This window comes from Lampris incognitus, chromosome 6, assembly GCF_029633865.1.
Source record: "Lampris incognitus isolate fLamInc1 chromosome 6, fLamInc1.hap2, whole genome shotgun sequence".
Lineage (NCBI taxonomy): Eukaryota > Metazoa > Chordata > Actinopteri > Lampriformes > Lampridae > Lampris > Lampris incognitus.
This window is the reverse complement of record NC_079216.1, coordinates 26,609,586-26,631,636: the sequence shown is the minus strand read 5'-3', so window position 1 is coordinate 26,631,636 and position 22,051 is coordinate 26,609,586.

Here is a 22,051-nt window from a genome sequence, read left to right as displayed (position 1 = left end):
GTTATAGTTTAAACATGCCTGCTGTACATGTGTGCAAACACTCAGAGCCTTAAGATAGGGTTTTCACCAATGTGTTTTTTGGTGAGAAACCTTCTATTTCAAGGTTCTGTGCGTTTTCAGACAAGTACAATATGTATTTATAGTGTTTCTGAGGAAATCCCTCCTTTTAATGCATTTTCTCACAGAAAATGAGTCTCTCGCCATGGGAACATGGCTTTTTTGAAAAAGCATATTCTCGTCGAGAAATCGTGTTTTAAACAATAAAAACGACTCCCGGTCTTATTTAGTTCACATTTTTACTTTTGGTAACCTAGCTCATATGTATAAAGCACTAAACCTTTTTATCGCGTTAAACGCCTTTTCTCGACAAGGAAAGCACAATTTCATCAAAAACAAACAAAACAAGAAAAATGAATTTATTCAACAAGTCTGCAACACGTCCTGAAGAGTTACATGATTTCACAAAATGTCAATGTGTAATTTCTCCAGTTCTGATCATTGTTTAGGTTGTTGGTAGCTTGGTCCAATGCCAAAACACAGTGAAATCGTTTTATGGCTTTAAACGCGTTTTCTCCTCGAGAGAAACATGATTTCACTAAAAACGTTATAGTTTAAACATGCCTGCTGTACATGTGTGCAAACACTCAGAGCCTTAAGATAGGGTTTTCACCAATGTGTTTTTTGGTGAGAAACCTTCTATTTCAAGGTTCTGTGCGTTTTCAGACAAGTACAATATGTATTTATAGTGTTTCTGATGAAATCCCTCCTTTTAATGCATTTTCTCACAGAAAATGAGTCTCTCGCCATGGGAACATGGCTTTTTTGAAAAAGCATATTCTGGTCGAGAAATCGTGTTTTAAACAATAAAAACGACTCCCGGCCTTATTTAGTTCACATTTTTACTTTTGGTAACCTAGCCCATATGTATAAAGTACTAAACCTTTTTATCGCGTTAAACGCATTTTCTCGACAAGAAAAGCACAATTTCATCAAAAACAAACACAACAAGAAAAATGAATCTATTCAACAAGTCTGCAACACGTCCTGAAGAGTTACATGATTTCACAAAATGTCAATGTGTAATTTCTCCAGTTCTGATCATTGTTTAGGTTGTTGGTAGCTTGGTCCAATGCCAAAACACAGTGAAATCTTTTTATGGCTTTAAACGCGTTTTCTCCTCGAGAGAAACATGATTTCACTAAAAACGTTATAGTTTAAACATGCCTGCTGTACATGTGTGCAAACACTCAGAGCCTTAAGATAGGGTTTTCACCAATGTGTTTTTTGGTGAGAAACCTTCTATTTCAAGGTTCTGTGCGTTTTCAGACAAGTACAATATGTATTTATAGTGTTTCTGATGAAATCCCTCCTTTTAATGCATTTTCTCACAGAAAATGAGTCTCTCGCCATGGGAGCATGGCTTTTTTGAAAAAGCGTATTCTGGTCGGGAAATCGTGTTTTAAACAATAAAAACGACTCCCGGTCTTATTTAGTTCACATTTTTACTTTTGGTAACCTAGCCCATATGTATAAAGCACTAAACCTTTTTATCGCGTTAAACGCATTTTCTCGACAAGGAAAGCACAATTTCCTCAAAAACTAACAAAACAAGAAAAATGAATCTATTCGACAAGTCTGCCACACGCCCTGAAGAGTTACATGGTTTCACCCAATATCAATGTGTAATTTCTCCAGTTCTGATCATTGTTTAGGTTGTTGGTAGCTTGGTCCAATGCCAAAACACAGTGAAATATTTTTATGGCTTTAAACGCGTTTTCTCCTCGAGAGAAACATGATTTCACTAAAAACGTTATAGTTTAAATATGCCTGCTGTACATGTGTGCAAACACTCAGAGCCTTAAGATAGGGTTTTCACCAATGTGTTTTTTGGTGAGAAACCTTCTATTTCAAGGTTCTGTGCGTTTTCAGACAAGTACAATATGTATTTATAGTGTTTCTGATGAAATCCCTCCTTTTAATGCATTTTCTCACAGAAAATGAGTCTCTCGCCATGGGAACATGGCTTTTTTGAAAAAGCATATTCTGGTCGAGAAATCGTGTTTTAAACAATAAAAAAGACTCCCGGTCTTATTTAGTTCACATTTTTACTTTTGGTAACCTAGCCCATATGTATAAAGCACTAAACCTTTTTATCGCGTTAAACGCATTTTCTCGACAAGAAAAGCACAATTTCATCAAAAACAAACACAACAAGAAAAATGAATCTATTCAACAAGTCTGCAACACGTCCTGAAGAGTTACATGATTTCACAAAATATCAATGTGTAATTTCTCCAGTTCTGATCATTGTTTAGGTTGTTGGTAGCTTGGTCCAATGCCAAAACACAGTGAAATCTTTTTATGGCTTTAAACGCATTTTCTCCTCGAGAGAAACATGATTTCACTAAAAACGTTATAGTTTAAACATGCCTGCTGTACATGTGTGCAAACACTCAGAGCCTTAAGATAGGGTTTTCACCAATGTGTTTTTTGGTGAGAAACCTTCTATTTCAAGGTTCTGTGCGTTTTCAGACAAGTGCAATATGTATTTATAGTGTTTCTGATGAAATCCCTCCTTTTAATGCATTTTCTCACAGAAAATGAGTCTCTCGCCATGGGAACATGGCTTTTTTGAAAAAGCATATTCTGGTCGAGAAATCGTGTTTTAAACAATAAAAACGACTCCCGGTCTTATTTAGTTCACATTTTTACTTTTGGTAACCTAGCCCATATGTATAAAGCACTAAACCTTTTTATCGCGTTAAACGCATTTTCTCGACAAGGAAAGCACAATTTCATCAAAAACAAACAAAACAAGAAAAATGAATCTATTCAACAAGTCTGCAACACGTCCTGAAGAGTTACATGGTTTCACCCAATGTCAATGTGTAATTTCTCCAGTTCTGATCATTGTTTAGGTTGTTGGTAGCTTGGTCCAATGCCAAAACACAGTGAAATCGTTTTATGGCTTTAAACGCGTTTTCTCCTCGAGAGAAACATGATTTCACTAAAAACGTTATAGTTTAAACATGCCTGCTGTACATGTGTGCAAACACTCAGAGCCTTAAAATAGGGTTTTCACCAATGTGTTTTTTGGTGAGAAACCTTCTATTTCAAGGTTCTGTGCGTTTTCAGACAAGTACAATATGTATTTATAGTGTTTCTGATGAAATCCCTCCTTTTAATGCATTTTCTCACAGAAAATGAGTCTCTCGCCATGGGAACATGGCTTTTTTGAAAAAGCATATTCTGGTCGAGAAATCGTGTTTTAAACAATAAAAACGACTCCCGGCCTTATTTAGTTCACATTTTTACTTTTGGTAACCTAGCCCGTGTTCATAACGCACTAAACCTTTTTATCGCGTTAAACGCATTTTCTCGACAAGAAAAGCACAATTTCATCAAAAACAAACACAACAAGAAAAATGAATCTATTCAACAAGTCTGCAACACGTCCTGAAGAGTTACATGATTTCTCCCAATGTCAATGTGTAATTTCTCCAGTTCTGATCATTGTTTAGGTTGTTGGTAGCTTGGTCCAATGCCAAAACACAGTGAAATATTTTTATGGCTTTAAACGCGTTTTCTCCTCGAGAGAAACATGATTTCACTAAAAACGTTATAGTTTAAACATGCCTGCTGTACATGTGTGCAAACACTCAGAGCCTTAAGATAGGGTTTTCACCAATGTGTTTTTTGGTGAGAAACCTTCTATTTCAAGGTTCTGTGCGTTTTCAGACAAGTACATTTTGTATTTATAGTGTTTCTGATGAAATCCCTCCTTTTAATGCATTTTCTCACAGAAAATGAGTCTCTCGCCATGGGAGCATGGCTTTTTTGAAAAAGCGTATTCTGGTCGGGAAATCGTGTTTTAAACAATAAAAACGACTCCCGGCCTTATTTAGTTCACATTTTTACTTTTGGTAACCTAGCCCATATGCATAAAGTACTAAACCTTTTTATCGCGTTAAACGCATTTTCTCGACAAGGAAAGCACAATTTCCTCAAAAACAAACACAACAAGAAAAATGAATCTATTCAACAAGTCTGCAACACGTCCTGAAGAGTTACATGATTTCTCCCAATGTCAATGTGTAATTTCTCCAGTTCTGATCATTGTTTAGGTTGTTGGTAGCTTGGTCCAATGCCAAAACACAGTGAAATCTTTTTATGGCTTTAAACGCGTTTTCTCCTCGAGAGAAACATGATTTCACTAAAAACGTTATAGTTTAAACATGCCTGCTGTACATGTGTGCAAACACTCAGAGCCTTAAGATAGGGTTTTCACCAATGTGTTTTTTGGTGAGAAACCTTCTATTTCAAGGTTCTGTGCGTTTTCAGACAAGTACAATATGTATTTATAGTGTTTCTGAGGAAATCCCTCCTTTTAATGCATTTTCTCACAGAAACTGAGTCTCTCGTCATGGGAACATGGCTTTTTTGAAAAAGCATATTCTCGTCGAGAAATCGTGTTTTAAACAATAAAAACGACTCCCGGTCTTATTTAGTTCACATTTTTACTTTTGGTAACCTAGCCCATATGTATAAAGCACTAAACCTTTTTATCGCGTTAAACGCATTTTCTCGACAAGGAAAGCACAATTTCATCAAAAACAAACAAAACAAGAAAAATGAATCTATTCAACAAGTCTGCAACACGTCCTGAAGAGTTACATGATTTCTCCCAATGTCAATGTGTAATTTCTCCAGTTCTGATCATTGTTTAGGTTGTTGGTAGCTTGGTCCAATGCCAAAACACAGTGAAATCGTTTTATGGCTTTAAACGCGTTTTCTCCTCGAGAGAAACATGATTTCACTAAAAACGTTATAGTTTAAACATGCCTGCTGTACATGTGTGCAAACACTCAGAGCCTTAAGATAGGGTTTTCACCAATGTGTTTTTTGGTGAGAAACCTTCTATTTCAAGGTTCTGTGCGTTTTCAGACAAGTACAATATGTATTTATAGTGTTTCTGATGAAATCCCTCCTTTTAATGCATTTTCTCACAGAAAATGAGTCTCTCGCCATGGGAACATGGCTTTTTTGAAAAAGCATATTCTGGTCGAGAAATCGTGTTTTAAACAATAAAAACGACTCCCGGCCTTATTTAGTTCACATTTTTACTTTTGGTAACCTAGCCCATATGTATAAAGTACTAAACCTTTTTATCGCGTTAAACGCATTTTCTCGACAAGGAAAGCACAATTTCATCAAAAACAAACAAAAAAAGAAAAATGAATCTATTCAACAAGTCTGCAACACGTCCTGAAGAGTTACATGATTTCTCCCAATGTCAATGTGTAATTTCTCCAGTTCTGATCATTGTTTAGGTTGTTGGTAGCTTGGTCCAATGCCAAAACACAGTGAAATATTTTTATGGCTTTAAACGCGTTTTCTCCTCGAGAGAAACATGATTTCACTAAAAACGTTATAGTTTAAACATGCCTGCTGTACATGTGTGCAAACACTCAGAGCCTTAAGATAGGGTTTTCACCAATGTGTTTTTTGGTGAGAAACCTTCTATTTCAAGGTTCTGTGCGTTTTCAGACAAGTACAATATGTATTTATAGTGTTTCTGATGAAATCCCTCCTTTTAATGCATTTTCTCACAGAAACTGAGTCTCTCGCCATGGGAACATGGCTTTTTTGAAAAAGCATATTCTCGTCGAGAAATCGTGTTTTAAACAATAAAAACGACTCCCGGTCTTATTTAGTTCACATTTTTACTTTTGGTAACCTAGCCCATATGTATAAAGCACTAAACCTTTTTATCGCGTTAAACGCATTTTCTCGACAAGGAAAGCACAATTTCATCAAAAACAAACAAAACAAGAAAAATGAATCTATTCAACAAGTCTGCAACACGTCCTGAAGAGTTACATGATTTCTCCCAATGTCAATGTGTAATTTCTCCAGTTCTGATCATTGTTTAGGTTGTTGGTAGCTTGGTCCAATGCCAAAACACAGTGAAATCGTTTTATGGCTTTAAACGCGTTTTCTCCTCGAGAGAAACATGATTTCACTAAAAACGTTATAGTTTAAACATGCCTGCTGTACATGTGTGCAAACACTCAGAGCCTTAAGATAGGGTTTTCACCAATGTGTTTTTTGGTGAGAAACCTTCTATTTCAAGGTTCTGTGCGTTTTCAGACAAGTACAATATGTATTTATAGTGTTTCTGATGAAATCCCTCCTTTTAATGCATTTTCTCACAGAAAATGAGTCTCTCGCCATGGGAACATGGCTTTTTTGAAAAAGCATATTCTGGTCGAGAAATCGTGTTTTAAACAATAAAAACGACTCCCGGCCTTATTTAGTTCACATTTTTACTTTTGGTAACCTAGCCCATATGTATAAAGTACTAAACCTTTTTATCGCGTTAAACGCATTTTCTCGACAAGGAAAGCACAATTTCATCAAAAACAAACAAAAAAAGAAAAATGAATCTATTCAACAAGTCTGCAACACGTCCTGAAGAGTTACATGATTTCTCCCAATGTCAATGTGTAATTTCTCCAGTTCTGATCATTGTTTAGGTTGTTGGTAGCTTGGTCCAATGCCAAAACACAGTGAAATATTTTTATGGCTTTAAACGCGTTTTCTCCTCGAGAGAAACATGATTTCACTAAAAACGTTATAGTTTAAACATGCCTGCTGTACATGTGTGCAAACACTCAGAGCCTTAAGATAGGGTTTTCACCAATGTGTTTTTTGGTGAGAAACCTTCTATTTCAAGGTTCTGTGCGTTTTCAGACAAGTACAATATGTATTTATAGTGTTTCTGAGGAAATCCCTCCTTTTAATGCATTTTCTCACAGAAAATGAGTCTCTCGCCATGGGAACATGGCTTTTTTGAAAAAGCATATTCTCGTCGAGAAATCGTGTTTTAAACAATAAAAACGACTCCCGGTCTTATTTAGTTCACATTTTTACTTTTGGTAACCTAGCTCATATGTATAAAGCACTAAACCTTTTTATCGCGTTAAACGCCTTTTCTCGACAAGGAAAGCACAATTTCATCAAAAACAAACAAAACAAGAAAAATGAATTTATTCAACAAGTCTGCAACACGTCCTGAAGAGTTACATGATTTCACAAAATGTCAATGTGTAATTTCTCCAGTTCTGATCATTGTTTAGGTTGTTGGTAGCTTGGTCCAATGCCAAAACACAGTGAAATCGTTTTATGGCTTTAAACGCGTTTTCTCCTCGAGAGAAACATGATTTCACTAAAAACGTTATAGTTTAAACATGCCTGCTGTACATGTGTGCAAACACTCAGAGCCTTAAGATAGGGTTTTCACCAATGTGTTTTTTGGTGAGAAACCTTCTATTTCAAGGTTCTGTGCGTTTTCAGACAAGTACAATATGTATTTATAGTGTTTCTGATGAAATCCCTCCTTTTAATGCATTTTCTCACAGAAAATGAGTCTCTCGCCATGGGAACATGGCTTTTTTGAAAAAGCATATTCTGGTCGAGAAATCGTGTTTTAAACAATAAAAACGACTCCCGGCCTTATTTAGTTCACATTTTCACTTTTGGTAACCTAGCCCGTGTTCATAACGCACTAAACCTTTTTATCGCGTTAAACGCATTTTCTCGACAAGAAAAGCACAATTTCATCAAAAACAAACACAACAAGAAAAATGAATCTATTCAACAAGTCTGCAACACGTCCTGAAGAGTTACATGGTTTCACCCAATGTCAATGTGTAATTTCTCCAGTTCTGATCATTGTTTAGGTTGTTGGTAGCTTGGTCCAATGCCAAAACACAGTGAAATCTTTTTATGGCTTTAAACGCGTTTTCTCCTCGAGAGAAACATGATTTCACTAAAAACGTTATAGTTTAAACATGCCTGCTGTACATGTGTGCAAACACTCAGAGCCTTAAGATAGGGTTTTCACCAATGTGTTTTTTGGTGAGAAACCTTCTATTTCAAGGTTCTGTGCGTTTTCAGACAAGTACAATATGTTTTTATAGTGTTTCTGAGGAAATCCCTCCTTTTAATGCATTTTCTCACAAAAACTGAGTCTCTCGTCATGGGAACATGGCTTTTTTGATAAAGCATATTCTCGTCGAGAAATCGTGTTTTAAACAATAAAAACGACTCCCGGTCTTATTTAGTTCACATTTTTACTTTTGGTAACCTAGCCCATATGTATAAAGCACTAAACCTTTTTATCGCGTTAAACGCATTTTCTCGACAAGAAAAGCACAATTTCATCAAAAACAAACACAACAAGAAAAATGAATCTATTCAACAAGTCTGCAACACGTCCTGAAGAGTTACATGATTTCACAAAATGTCAATGTGTAATTTCTCCAGTTCTGATCATTGTTTAGGTTGTTGGTAGCTTGGTCCAATGCCAAAACACAGTGAAATCTTTTTATGGCTTTAAACGCGTTTTCTCCTCGAGAGAAACATGATTTCACTAAAAACGTTATAGTTTAAGCATGCCTGCTGTACATGTGTGCAAACACTCAGAGCCTTAAGATAGGGTTTTCACCAATGTGTTTTTTGGTGAGAAACCTTCTATTTCAAGGTTCTGTGCGTTTTCAGACAAGTACAATATGTTTTTATAGTGTTTCTGATGAAATCCCTCCTTGTAATGCATTTTCTCACAGAAAATGAGTCTCTCGCCATGGGAGCATGGCTTTTTTGAAAAAGCATATTCTGGTCGAGAAATCGTGTTTTAAACAATAAAAACGACTCCCGGCCTTATTTAGTTCACATTTTTACTTTTGGTAACCTAGCCCATATGTATAAAGTACTAAACCTTTTTATCGCGTTAAACGCATTTTCTCGACAAGGAAAGCACAATTTCATCAAAAACAAACACAACAAGAAAAATGAATCTGTTCAACAAGTCTGCAACACGTCCTGAAGAGTTACATGATTTCTCCCAATGTCAATGTGTAATTTCTCCAGTTCTGATCATTGTTTAGGTTGTTGGTAGCTTGGTCCAATGCCAAAACACAGTGAAATCTTTTTATGGCTTTAAACGCGTTTTCTCCTCGAGAGAAACATGATTTCACTAAAAACGTTATAGTTTAAACATGCCTGCTGTACATGTGTGCAAACACTCAGAGCCTTAAGATAGGGTTTTCACCAATGTGTTTTTTGGTGAGAAACCTTCTATTTCAAGGTTCTGTGCGTTTTCAGACAAGTACAATATGTATTTATAGTGTTTCTGATGAAATCCCTCCTTTTAATGCATTTTCTCACAGAAAATGAGTCTCTCGCCATGGGAACATGGCTTTTTTGAAAAAGCATATTCTGGTCGAGAAATCGTGTTTTAAACAATAAAAACGACTCCCGGCCTTATTTAGTTCACATTTTTACTTTTGGTAACCTAGCCCGTGTTCATAACGCACTAAACCTTTTTATCGCGTTAAACGCATTTTCTCGACAAGGAAAGCACAATTTCATCAAAAACAAACAAAAAAAGAAAAATGAATCTATTAAACAAGTCTGCAACACGTCCTGAAGAGTTACATGATTTCTCCCAATGTCAATGTGTAATTTCTCCAGTTCTGATCATTGTTTAGGTTGTTGGTAGCTTGGTCCAATGCCAAAACACAGTGAAATCGTTTTATGGCTTTAAACGCGTTTTCTCCTCGAGAGAAACATGATTTCACTAAAAACGTTATAGTTTAAACATGCCTGCTGTACATGTGTGCAAACACTCAGAGCCTTAAGATAGGGTTTTCACCAATGTGTTTTTTGGTGAGAAACCTTCTATTTCAAGGTTCTGTGCGTTTTCAGACAAGTACAATATGTATTTATAGTGTTTCTGAGGAAATCCCTCCTTTTAATGCATTTTCTCACAGAAAATGAGTCTCTCGCCATGGGAACATGGCTTTTTTGAAAAAGCATATTCTCGTCGAGAAATCGTGTTTTAAACAATAAAAACGACTCCCGGTCTTATTTAGTTCACATTTTTACTTTTGGTAACCTAGCTCATATGTATAAAGCACTAAACCTTTTTATCGCGTTAAACGCCTTTTCTCGACAAGGAAAGCACAATTTCATCAAAAACAAACAAAACAAGAAAAATGAATTTATTCAACAAGTCTGCAACACGTCCTGAAGAGTTACATGATTTCACAAAATGTCAATGTGTAATTTCTCCAGTTCTGATCATTGTTTAGGTTGTTGGTAGCTTGGTCCAATGCCAAAACACAGTGAAATCGTTTTATGGCTTTAAACGCGTTTTCTCCTCGAGAGAAACATGATTTCACTAAAAACGTTATAGTTTAAACATGCCTGCTGTACATGTGTGCAAACACTCAGAGCCTTAAGATAGGGTTTTCACCAATGTGTTTTTTGGTGAGAAACCTTCTATTTCAAGGTTCTGTGCGTTTTCAGACAAGTACAATATGTATTTATAGTGTTTCTGATGAAATCCCTCCTTTTAATGCATTTTCTCACAGAAAATGAGTCTCTCGCCATGGGAACATGGCTTTTTTGAAAAAGCATATTCTGGTCGAGAAATCGTGTTTTAAACAATAAAAACGACTCCCGGCCTTATTTAGTTCACATTTTTACTTTTGGTAACCTAGCCCGTGTTCATAACGCACTAAACCTTTTTATCGCGTTAAACGCATTTTCTCGACAAGAAAAGCACAATTTCATCAAAAACAAACACAACAAGAAAAATGAATCTATTCAACAAGTCTGCAACACGTCCTGAAGAGTTACATGGTTTCACCCAATGTCAATGTGTAATTTCTCCAGTTCTGATCATTGTTTAGGTTGTTGGTAGCTTGGTCCAATGCCAAAACACAGTGAAATCTTTTTATGGCTTTAAACGCGTTTTCTCCTCGAGAGAAACATGATTTCACTAAAAACGTTATAGTTTAAACATGCCTGCTGTACATGTGTGCAAACACTCAGAGCCTTAAGATAGGGTTTTCACCAATGTGTTTTTTGGTGAGAAACCTTCTATTTCAAGGTTCTGTGCGTTTTCAGACAAGTACAATATGTTTTTATAGTGTTTCTGAGGAAATCCCTCCTTTTAATGCATTTTCTCACAAAAACTGAGTCTCTCGTCATGGGAACATGGCTTTTTTGATAAAGCATATTCTCGTCGAGAAATCGTGTTTTAAACAATAAAAACGACTCCCGGTCTTATTTAGTTCACATTTTTACTTTTGGTAACCTAGCCCATATGTATAAAGCACTAAACCTTTTTATCGCGTTAAACGCATTTTCTCGACAAGAAAAGCACAATTTCATCAAAAACAAACACAACAAGAAAAATGAATCTATTCAACAAGTCTGCAACACGTCCTGAAGAGTTACATGATTTCACAAAATGTCAATGTGTAATTTCTCCAGTTCTGATCATTGTTTAGGTTGTTGGTAGCTTGGTCCAATGCCAAAACACAGTGAAATCTTTTTATGGCTTTAAACGCGTTTTCTCCTCGAGAGAAACATGATTTCACTAAAAACGTTATAGTTTAAACATGCCTGCTGTACATGTGTGCAAACACTCAGAGCCTTAAGATAGGGTTTTCACCAATGTGTTTTTTGGTGAGAAACCTTCTATTTCAAGGTTCTGTGCGTTTTCAGACAAGTACAATATGTTTTTATAGTGTTTCTGATGAAATCCCTCCTTGTAATGCATTTTCTCACAGAAAATGAGTCTCTCGCCATGGGAGCATGGCTTTTTTGAAAAAGCATATTCTGGTCGAGAAATCGTGTTTTAAACAATAAAAACGACTCCCGGCCTTATTTAGTTCACATTTTTACTTTTGGTAACCTAGCCCATATGTATAATGTACTAAACCTTTTTATCGCGTTAAACGCATTTTCTCGACAAGGAAAGCACAATTTCATCAAAAACAAACACAACAAGAAAAATGAATCTGTTCAACAAGTCTGCAACACGTCCTGAAGAGTTACATGATTTCTCCCAATGTCAATGTGTAATTTCTCCAGTTCTGATCATTGTTTAGGTTGTTGGTAGCTTGGTCCAATGCCAAAACACAGTGAAATCTTTTTATGGCTTTAAACGCGTTTTCTCCTCGAGAGAAACATGATTTCACTAAAAACGTTATAGTTTAAACATGCCTGCTGTACATGTGTGCAAACACTCAGAGCCTTAAGATAGGGTTTTCACCAATGTGTTTTTTGGTGAGAAACCTTCTATTTCAAGGTTCTGTGCGTTTTCAGACAAGTACAATATGTATTTATAGTGTTTCTGAGGAAATCCCTCCTTTTAATGCATTTTCTCACAAAAACTGAGTCTCTCGTCATGGGAACATGGCTTTTTTGAAAAAGCATATTCTCGTCGAGAAATCGTGTTTTAAACAATAAAAACGACTCAGGGTCTTATTTAGTTCACATTTTTACTTTTGGTAACCTAGCCCATATGTATAAAGCACTAAACCTTTTTATCGCGTTAAACGCATTTTCTCGACAAGAAAAGCACAATTTCATCAAAAACAAACACAACAAGAAAAATGAATCTATTCAACAAGTCTGCAACACGTCCTGAAGAGTTACATGATTTCACAAAATGTCAATGTGTAATTTCTCCAGTTCTGATCATTGTTTAGGTTGTTGGTAGCTTGGTCCAATGCCAAAACACAGTGAAATCTTTTTATGGCTTTAAACGCGTTTTCTCCTCGAGAGAAACATGATTTCACTAAAAACGTTATAGTTTAAACATGCCTGCTGTACATGTGTGCAAACACTCAGAGCCTTAAGATAGGGTTTTCACCAATGTGTTTTTTGGTGAGAAACCTTCTATTTCAAGGTTCTGTGCGTTTTCAGACAAGTACAATATGTTTTTATAGTGTTTCTGATGAAATCCCTCCTTGTAATGCATTTTCTCACAGAAAATGAGTCTCTCGCCATGGGAGCATGGCTTTTTTGAAAAAGCATATTCTGGTCGAGAAATCGTGTTTTAAACAATAAAAACGACTCCCGGCCTTATTTAGTTCACATTTTTACTTTTGGTAACCTAGCCCATATGTATAAAGTACTAAACCTTTTTATCGCGTTAAACGCATTTTCTCGACAAGGAAAGCACAATTTCATCAAAAACAAACACAACAAGAAAAATGAATCTGTTCAACAAGTCTGCAACACGTCCTGAAGAGTTACATGATTTCTCCCAATGTCAATGTGTAATTTCTCCAGTTCTGATCATTGTTTAGGTTGTTGGTAGCTTGGTCCAATGCCAAAACACAGTGAAATCTTTTTATGGCTTTAAACGCGTTTTCTCCTCGAGAGAAACATGATTTCACTAAAAACGTTATAGTTTAAACATGCCTGCTGTACATGTGTGCAAACACTCAGAGCCTTAAGATAGGGTTTTCACCAATGTGTTTTTTGGTGAGAAACCTTCTATTTCAAGGTTCTGTGCGTTTCAGACAAGTACAATATGTATTTATAGTGTTTCTGAGGAAATCCCTCCTTTTAATGCATTTTCTCACAAAAACTGAGTCTCTCGTCATGGGAACATGGCTTTTTTGAAAAAGCATATTCTCGTCGAGAAATCGTGTTTTAAACAATAAAAACGACTCCCGGTCTTATTTAGTTCACATTTTCACTTTTGGTAACCTAGCCCATATGTATAAAGCACTAAACCTTTTTATCGCGTTAAACGCATTTTCTCGACAAGAAAAGCACAATTTCATCAAAAACAAACACAACAAGAAAAATGAATCTATTCAACAAGTCTGCAACACGTCCTGAAGAGTTACATGATTTCACAAAATGTCAATGTGTAATTTCTCCAGTTCTGATCATTGTTTAGGTTGTTGGTAGCTTGGTCCAATGCCAAAACACAGTGAAATCGTTTTATGGCTTTAAACGCGTTTTCTCCTCGAGAGAAACATGATTTCACTAAAAACGTTATAGTTTAAACATGCCTGCTGTACATGTGTGCAAACACTCAGAGCCTTAAGATAGGGTTTTCACCAATGTGTTTTTTGGTGAGAAACCTTCTATTTCAAGGTTCTGTGCGTTTTCAGACAAGTACAATATGTTTTTATAGTGTTTCTGATGAAATCCCTCCTTGTAATGCATTTTCTCACAGAAAATGAGTCTCTCGCCATGGGAGCATGGCTTTTTTGAAAAAGCATATTCTGGTCGAGAAATCGTGTTTTAAACAATAAAAACGACTCCCGGCCTTATTTAGTTCACATTTTTACTTTTGGTAACCTAGCCCATATGTATAAAGTACTAAACCTTTTTATCGCGTTAAACGCATTTTCTCGACAAGGAAAGCACAATTTCATCAAAAACAAACACAACAAGAAAAATGAATCTATTCAACAAGTCTGCAACACGTCCTGAAGAGTTACATGATTTCTCCCAATGTCAATGTGTAATTTCTCCAGTTCTGATCATTGTTTAGGTTGTTGGTAGCTTGGTCCAATGCCAAAACACAGTGAAATCGTTTTATGGCTTTAAACGCGTTTTCTCCTCGAGAGAAACATGATTTCACTAAAAACGTTATAGTTTAAACATGCCTGCTGTACATGTGTGCGAACACTCAGAGCCTTAAGATAGGGTTTTCACCAATGTGTTTTTTGGTGAGAAACCTTCTATTTCAAGGTTCTGTGCGTTTTCAGACAAGTACAATATGTTTTTATAGTGTTTCTGATGAAATCCCTCCTTGTAATGCATTTTCTCACAGAAAATGAGTCTCTCGCCATGGGAGCATGGCTTTTTTTAAAAAGCATATTCTGGTCGAGAAATCGTGTTTTAAACAATAAAAACGACTCCCGGCCTTATTTAGTTCACATTTTTACTTTTGGTAACCTAGCCCATATGTATAAAGTACTAAACCTTTTTATCGCGTTAAACGCATTTTCTCGACAAGGAAAGCACAATTTCATCAAAAACAAACACAACAAGAAAAATGAATCTATTCAACAAGTCGGCAACACGTCCTGAAGAGTTACATGATTTCACCCAATGTCAATGTGTAATTTCTCCAGTTCTGATCATTGTTTAGGTTGTTGGTAGCTTGGTCCAATGCCAAAACACAGTGAAATCGTTTTATGACTTTAAACGCGTTTTCTCCTCGAGAGAAACATGATTTCACTAAAAACGTTATAGTTTAAACATGCCTGCTGTACATGTGTGCAAACACTCAGAGCCTTAAGATAGGGTTTTCACCAATGTGTTTTTTGGTGAGAAACCTTCTATTTCAAGGTTCTGTGCGTTTTCAGACAAGTACAATATGTTTTTATAGTGTTTCTGATGAAATCCCTCCTTTTAATGCATTTTCTCACAGAAAATGAGTCTCTCGCCATGGGAGCATGGCTTTTTTGAAAAAGCGTATTCTGGTCGGGAAATCGTGTTTTAAACAATAAAAACGACTCCCGGCCTTATTTAGTTCACATTTTTACTTTTGGTAACCTAGCCCATATGTATAAAGTACTAAACCTTTTTATCGCGTTAAACGCATTTTCTCGACAAGGAAAGCACAATTTCATCAAAAACAAACACAACAAGAAAAATGAATCTATTCAACAAGTCTGCAACACGTCCTGAAGAGTTACATGATTTCTCCCAATGTCAATGTGTAATTTCTCCAGTTCTGATCATTGTTTAGGTTGTTGGTAGCTTGGTCCAATGCCAAAACACAGTGAAATCGTTTTATGGCTTTAAACGCGTTTTCTCCTCGAGAGAAACATGATTTCACTAAAAACGTTATAGTTTAAACATGCCTGCTGTACATGTGTGCAAACACTCAGAGCCTTAAGATAGGGTTTTCACCAATGTGTTTTTTGGTGAGAAACCTTCTATTTCAAGGTTCTGTGCGTTTTCAGACAAGTACAATATGTATTTATAGTGTTTCTGAGGAAATCCCTCCTTTTAATGCATTTTCTCACAAAAACTGAGTCTCTCGTCATGGGAACATGGCTTTTTTGAAAAAGCATATTCTCGTCGAGAAATCGTGTTTTAAACAATAAAAACGACTCCCGGTCTTATTTAGTTCACATTTTTACTTTTGGTAACCTAGCCCATATGTATAAAGCACTAAACCTTTTTATCGCGTTAAACGCATTTTCTCGACAAGAAAAGCACAATTTCATCAAAAACAAACACAACAAGAAAAATGAATCTATTCAACAAGTCTGCAACACGTCCTGAAGAGTTACATGATTTCACAAAATGTCAATGTGTAATTTCTCCAGTTCTGATCATTGTTTAGGTTGTTGGTAGCTTGGTCCAATGCCAAAACACAGTGAAATCGTTTTATGGCTTTAAACGCGTTTTCTCCTCGAGAGAAACATGATTTCACTAAAAACGTTATAGTTTAAACATGCCTGCTGTACATGTGTGCAAACACTCAGAGCCTTAAGATAGGGTTTTCACCAATGTGTTTTTTGGTGAGAAACCTTCTATTTCAAGGTTCTGTGCGTTTTCAGACAAGTACAATATGTTTTTATAGTGTTTCTGATGAAATCCCTCCTTGTAATGCATTTTCTCACAGAAAATGAGTCTCTCGCCATGGGAGCATGGCTTTTTTGAAAAAGCATATTCTGGTCGAGAAATCGTGTTTTAAACAATAAAAACGACTCCCGGCCTTATTTAGTTCACATTTTTACTTTTGGTAACCTAGCCCATATGTATAAAGTACTAAACCTTTTTATCGCGTTAAACGCATTTTCTCGACAAGGAAAGCACAATTTCATCAAAAACAAACACAACAAGAAAAATGAATCTAATCAACAAGTCTGCAACACGTCCTGAAGAGTTACATGATTTCTCCCAATGTCAATGTGTAATTTCTCCAGTTCTGATCATTGTTTAGGTTGTTGGTAGCTTGGTCCAATGCCAAAACACAGTGAAATCGTTTTATGGCTTTAAACGCGTTTTCTCCTCGAGAGAAACATGATTTCACTAAAAACGTTATAGTTTAAACATGCCTGCTGTACATGTGTGCAAACACTCAGAGCCTTAAGATAGGGTTTTCACCAATGTGTTTTTTGGTGAGAAACCTTCTATTTCAAGGTTCTGTGCGTTTTCAGACAAGTACAATATGTTTTTATAGTGTTTCTGATGAAATCCCTCCTTGTAATGCATTTTCTCACAGAAAATGAGTCTCTCGCCATGGGAGCATGGCTTTTTTTAAAAAGCATATTCTGGTCGAGAAATCGTGTTTTAAACAATAAAAACGACTCCCGGCCTTATTTAGTTCACATTTTTACTTTTGGTAACCTAGCCCATATGTATAAAGTACTAAACCTTTTTATCGCGTTAAACGCATTTTCTCGACAAGGAAAGCACAATTTCATCAAAAACAAACACAACAAGAAAAATGAATCTATTCAACAAGTCGGCAACACGTCCTGAAGAGTTACATGATTTCACCCAATATCAATGTGTAATTTCTCCAGTTCTGATCATTGTTTAGGTTGTTGGTAGCTTGGTCCAATGCCAAAACACAGTGAAATCGTTTTATGGCTTTAAACGCGTTTTCTCCTCGAGAGAAACATGATTTCACTAAAAACGTTATAGTTTAAACATGCCTGCTGTACATGTGTGCAAACACTCAGAGCCTTAAGATAGGGTTTTCACCAATGTGTTTTTTGGTGAGAAACCTTCTATTTCAAGGTTCTGTGCGTTTTCAGACAAGTACAATATGTTTTTATAGTGTTTCTGATGAAATCCCTCCTTTTAATGCATTTTCTCACAGAAAATGAGTCTCTCGCCATGGGAGCATGGCTTTTTTGAAAAAGCGTATTCTGGTCGGGAAATCGTGTTTTAAACAATAAAAACGACTCCCGGCCTTATTTAGTTCACATTTTTACTTTTGGTAACCTAGCCCATATGTATAAAGTACTAAACCTTTTTATCGCGTTAAACGCATTTTCTCGACAAGGAAAGCACAATTTCATCAAAAACAAACACAACAAGAAAAATGAATCTGTTCAACAAGTCTGCAACACGTCCTGAAGAGTTACATGATTTCTCCCAATGTCAATGTGTAATTTCTCCAGTTCTGATCATTGTTTAGGTTGTTGGTAGCTTGGTCCAATGCCAAAACACAGTGAAATCTTTTTATGGCTTTAAACGCGTTTTCTCCTCGAGAGAAACATGATTTCACTAAAAACGTTATAGTTTAAACATGCCTGCTGTACATGTGTGCAAACACTCAGAGCCTTAAGATAGGGTTTTCACCAATGTGTTTTTTGGTGAGAAACCTTCTATTTCAAGGTTCTGTGCGTTTCAGACAAGTACAATATGTATTTATAGTGTTTCTGAGGAAATCCCTCCTTTTAATGCATTTTCTCACAAAAACTGAGTCTCTCGTCATGGGAACATGGCTTTTTTGAAAAAGCATATTCTCGTCGAGAAATCGTGTTTTAAACAATAAAAACGACTCCCGGTCTTATTTAGTTCACATTTTCACTTTTGGTAACCTAGCCCATATGTATAAAGCACTAAACCTTTTTATCGCGTTAAACGCATTTTCTCGACAAGAAAAGCACAATTTCATCAAAAACAAACACAACAAGAAAAATGAATCTATTCAACAAGTCTGCAACACGTCCTGAAGAGTTACATGATTTCACAAAATGTCAATGTGTAATTTCTCCAGTTCTGATCATTGTTTAGGTTGTTGGTAGCTTGGTCCAATGCCAAAACACAGTGAAATCGTTTTATGGCTTTAAACGCGTTTTCTCCTCGAGAGAAACATGATTTCACTAAAAACGTTATAGTTTAAACATGCCTGCTGTACATGTGTGCAAACACTCAGAGCCTTAAGATAGGGTTTTCACCAATGTGTTTTTTGGTGAGAAACCTTCTATTTCAAGGTTCTGTGCGTTTTCAGACAAGTACAATATGTTTTTATAGTGTTTCTGATGAAATCCCTCCTTGTAATGCATTTTCTCACAGAAAATGAGTCTCTCGCCATGGGAGCATGGCTTTTTTGAAAAAGCATATTCTGGTCGAGAAATCGTGTTTTAAACAATAAAAACGACTCCCGGCCTTATTTAGTTCACATTTTTACTTTTGGTAACCTAGCCCATATGTATAAAGTACTAAACCTTTTTATCGCGTTAAACGCATTTTCTCGACAAGGAAAGCACAATTTCATCAAAAACAAACACAACAAGAAAAATGAATCTATTCAACAAGTCTGCAACACGTCCTGAAGAGTTACATGATTTCTCCCAATGTCAATGTGTAATTTCTCCAGTTCTGATCATTGTTTAGGTTGTTGGTAGCTTGGTCCAATGCCAAAACACAGTGAAATCGTTTTATGGCTTTAAACGCGTTTTCTCCTCGAGAGAAACATGATTTCACTAAAAACGTTATAGTTTAAACATGCCTGCTGTACATGTGTGCGAACACTCAGAGCCTTAAGATAGGGTTTTCACCAATGTGTTTTTTGGTGAGAAACCTTCTATTTCAAGGTTCTGTGCGTTTTCAGACAAGTACAATATGTTTTTATAGTGTTTCTGATGAAATCCCTCCTTGTAATGCATTTTCTCACAGAAAATGAGTCTCTCGCCATGGGAGCATGGCTTTTTTTAAAAAGCATATTCTGGTCGAGAAATCGTGTTTTAAACAATAAAAACGACTCCCGGCCTTATTTAGTTCACATTTTTACTTTTGGTAACCTAGCCCATATGTATAAAGTACTAAACCTTTTTATCGCGTTAAACGCATTTTCTCGACAAGGAAAGCACAATTTCATCAAAAACAAACACAACAAGAAAAATGAATCTATTCAACAAGTCGGCAACACGTCCTGAAGAGTTACATGATTTCACCCAATATCAATGTGTAATTTCTCCAGTTCTGATCATTGTTTAGGTTGTTGGTAGCTTGGTCCAATGCCAAAACACAGTGAAATCGTTTTATGGCTTTAAACGCGTTTTCTCCTCGAGAGAAACATGATTTCACTAAAAACGTTATAGTTTAAACATGCCTGCTGTACATGTGTGCAAACACTCAGAGCCTTAAGATAGGGTTTTCACCAATGTGTTTTTTGGTGAGAAACCTTCTATTTCAAGGTTCTGTGCGTTTTCAGACAAGTACAATATGTTTTTATAGTGTTTCTGATGAAATCCCTCCTTTTAATGCATTTTCTCACAGAAAATGAGTCTCTCGCCATGGGAGCATGGCTTTTTTGAAAAAGCGTATTCTGGTCGGGAAATCGTGTTTTAAACAATAAAAACGACTCCCGGCCTTATTTAGTTCACATTTTTACTTTTGGTAACCTAGCCCATATGTATAAAGTACTAAACCTTTTTATCGCGTTAAACGCATTTTCTCGACAAGGAAAGCACAATTTCATCAAAAACAAACACAACAAGAAAAATGAATCTGTTCAACAAGTCTGCAACACGTCCTGAAGAGTTACATGATTTCTCCCAATGTCAATGTGTAATTTCTCCAGTTCTGATCATTGTTTAGGTTGTTGGTAGCTTGGTCCAATGCCAAAACACAGTGAAATCTTTTTATGGCTTTAAACGCGTTTTCTCCTCGAGAGAAACATGATTTCACTAAAAACGTTATAGTTTAAACATGCCTGCTGTACATGTGTGCAAACACTCAGAGCCTTAAGATAGGGTTTTCACCAATGTGTTTTTTGGTGAGAAACCTTCTATTTCAAGGTTCTGTGCGTTTCAGACAAGTACAATATGTATTTATAGTGTTTCTGAGGAAATCCCTCCTTTTAATGCATTTTCTCACAAAAACTGAGTCTCTCGTCATGGGAACATGGCTTTTTTGAAAAAGCATATTCTCGTCGAGAAATCGTGTTTTAAACAATAAAAACGACTCCCGGTCTTATTTAGTTCACATTTTCACTTTTGGTAACCTAGCCCATATGTATAAAGCACTAAACCTTTTTATCGCGTTAAACGCATTTTCTCGACAAGAAAAGCACAATTTCATCAAAAACAAACACAACAAGAAAAATGAATCTATTCAACAAGTCTGCAACACGTCCTGAAGAGTTACATGATTTCACAAAATGTCAATGTGTAATTTCTCCAGTTCTGATCATTGTTTAGGTTGTTGGTAGCTTGGTCCAATGCCAAAACACAGTGAAATCGTTTTATGGCTTTAAACGCGTTTTCTCCTCGAGAGAAACATGATTTCACTAAAAACGTTATAGTTTAAACATGCCTGCTGTACATGTGTGCAAACACTCAGAGCCTTAAGATAGGGTTTTCACCAATGTGTTTTTTGGTGAGAAACCTTCTATTTCAAGGTTCTGTGCGTTTTCAGACAAGTACAATATGTTTTTATAGTGTTTCTGATGAAATCCCTCCTTTTAATGCATTTTCTCACAGAAAATGAGTCTCTCGCCATGGGAGCATGGCTTTTTTGAAAAAGCGTATTCTGGTCGGGAAATCGTGTTTTAAACAATAAAAACGACTCCCGGCCTTATTTAGTTCACATTTTTACTTTTGGTAACCTAGCCCATATGTATAAAGTACTAAACCTTTTTATCGCGTTAAACGCATTTTCTCGACAAGGAAAGCACAATTTCATCAAAAACAAACACAACAAGAAAAATGAATCTATTCAACAAGTCTGCAACACGTCCTGAAGAGTTACATGATTTCTCCCAATGTCAATGTGTAATTTCTCCAGTTCTGATCATTGTTTAGGTTGTTGGTAGCTTGGTCCAATGCCAAAACACAGTGAAATCGTTTTATGGCTTTAAACGCGTTTTCTCCTCGAGAGAAACATGATTTCACTAAAAACGTTATAGTTTAAACATGCCTGCTGTACATGTGTGCAAACACTCAGAGCCTTAAGATAGGGTTTTCACCAATGTGTTTTTTGGTGAGAAACCTTCTATTTCAAGGTTCTGTGCGTTTTCAGACAAGTACAATATGTATTTATAGTGTTTCTGAGGAAATCCCTCCTTTTAATGCATTTTCTCACAAAAACTGAGTCTCTCGTCATGGGAACATGGCTTTTTTGAAAAAGCATATTCTCGTCGAGAAATCGTGTTTTAAACAATAAAAACGACTCCCGGTCTTATTTAGTTCACATTTTTACTTTTGGTAACCTAGCCCATATGTATAAAGCACTAAACCTTTTTATC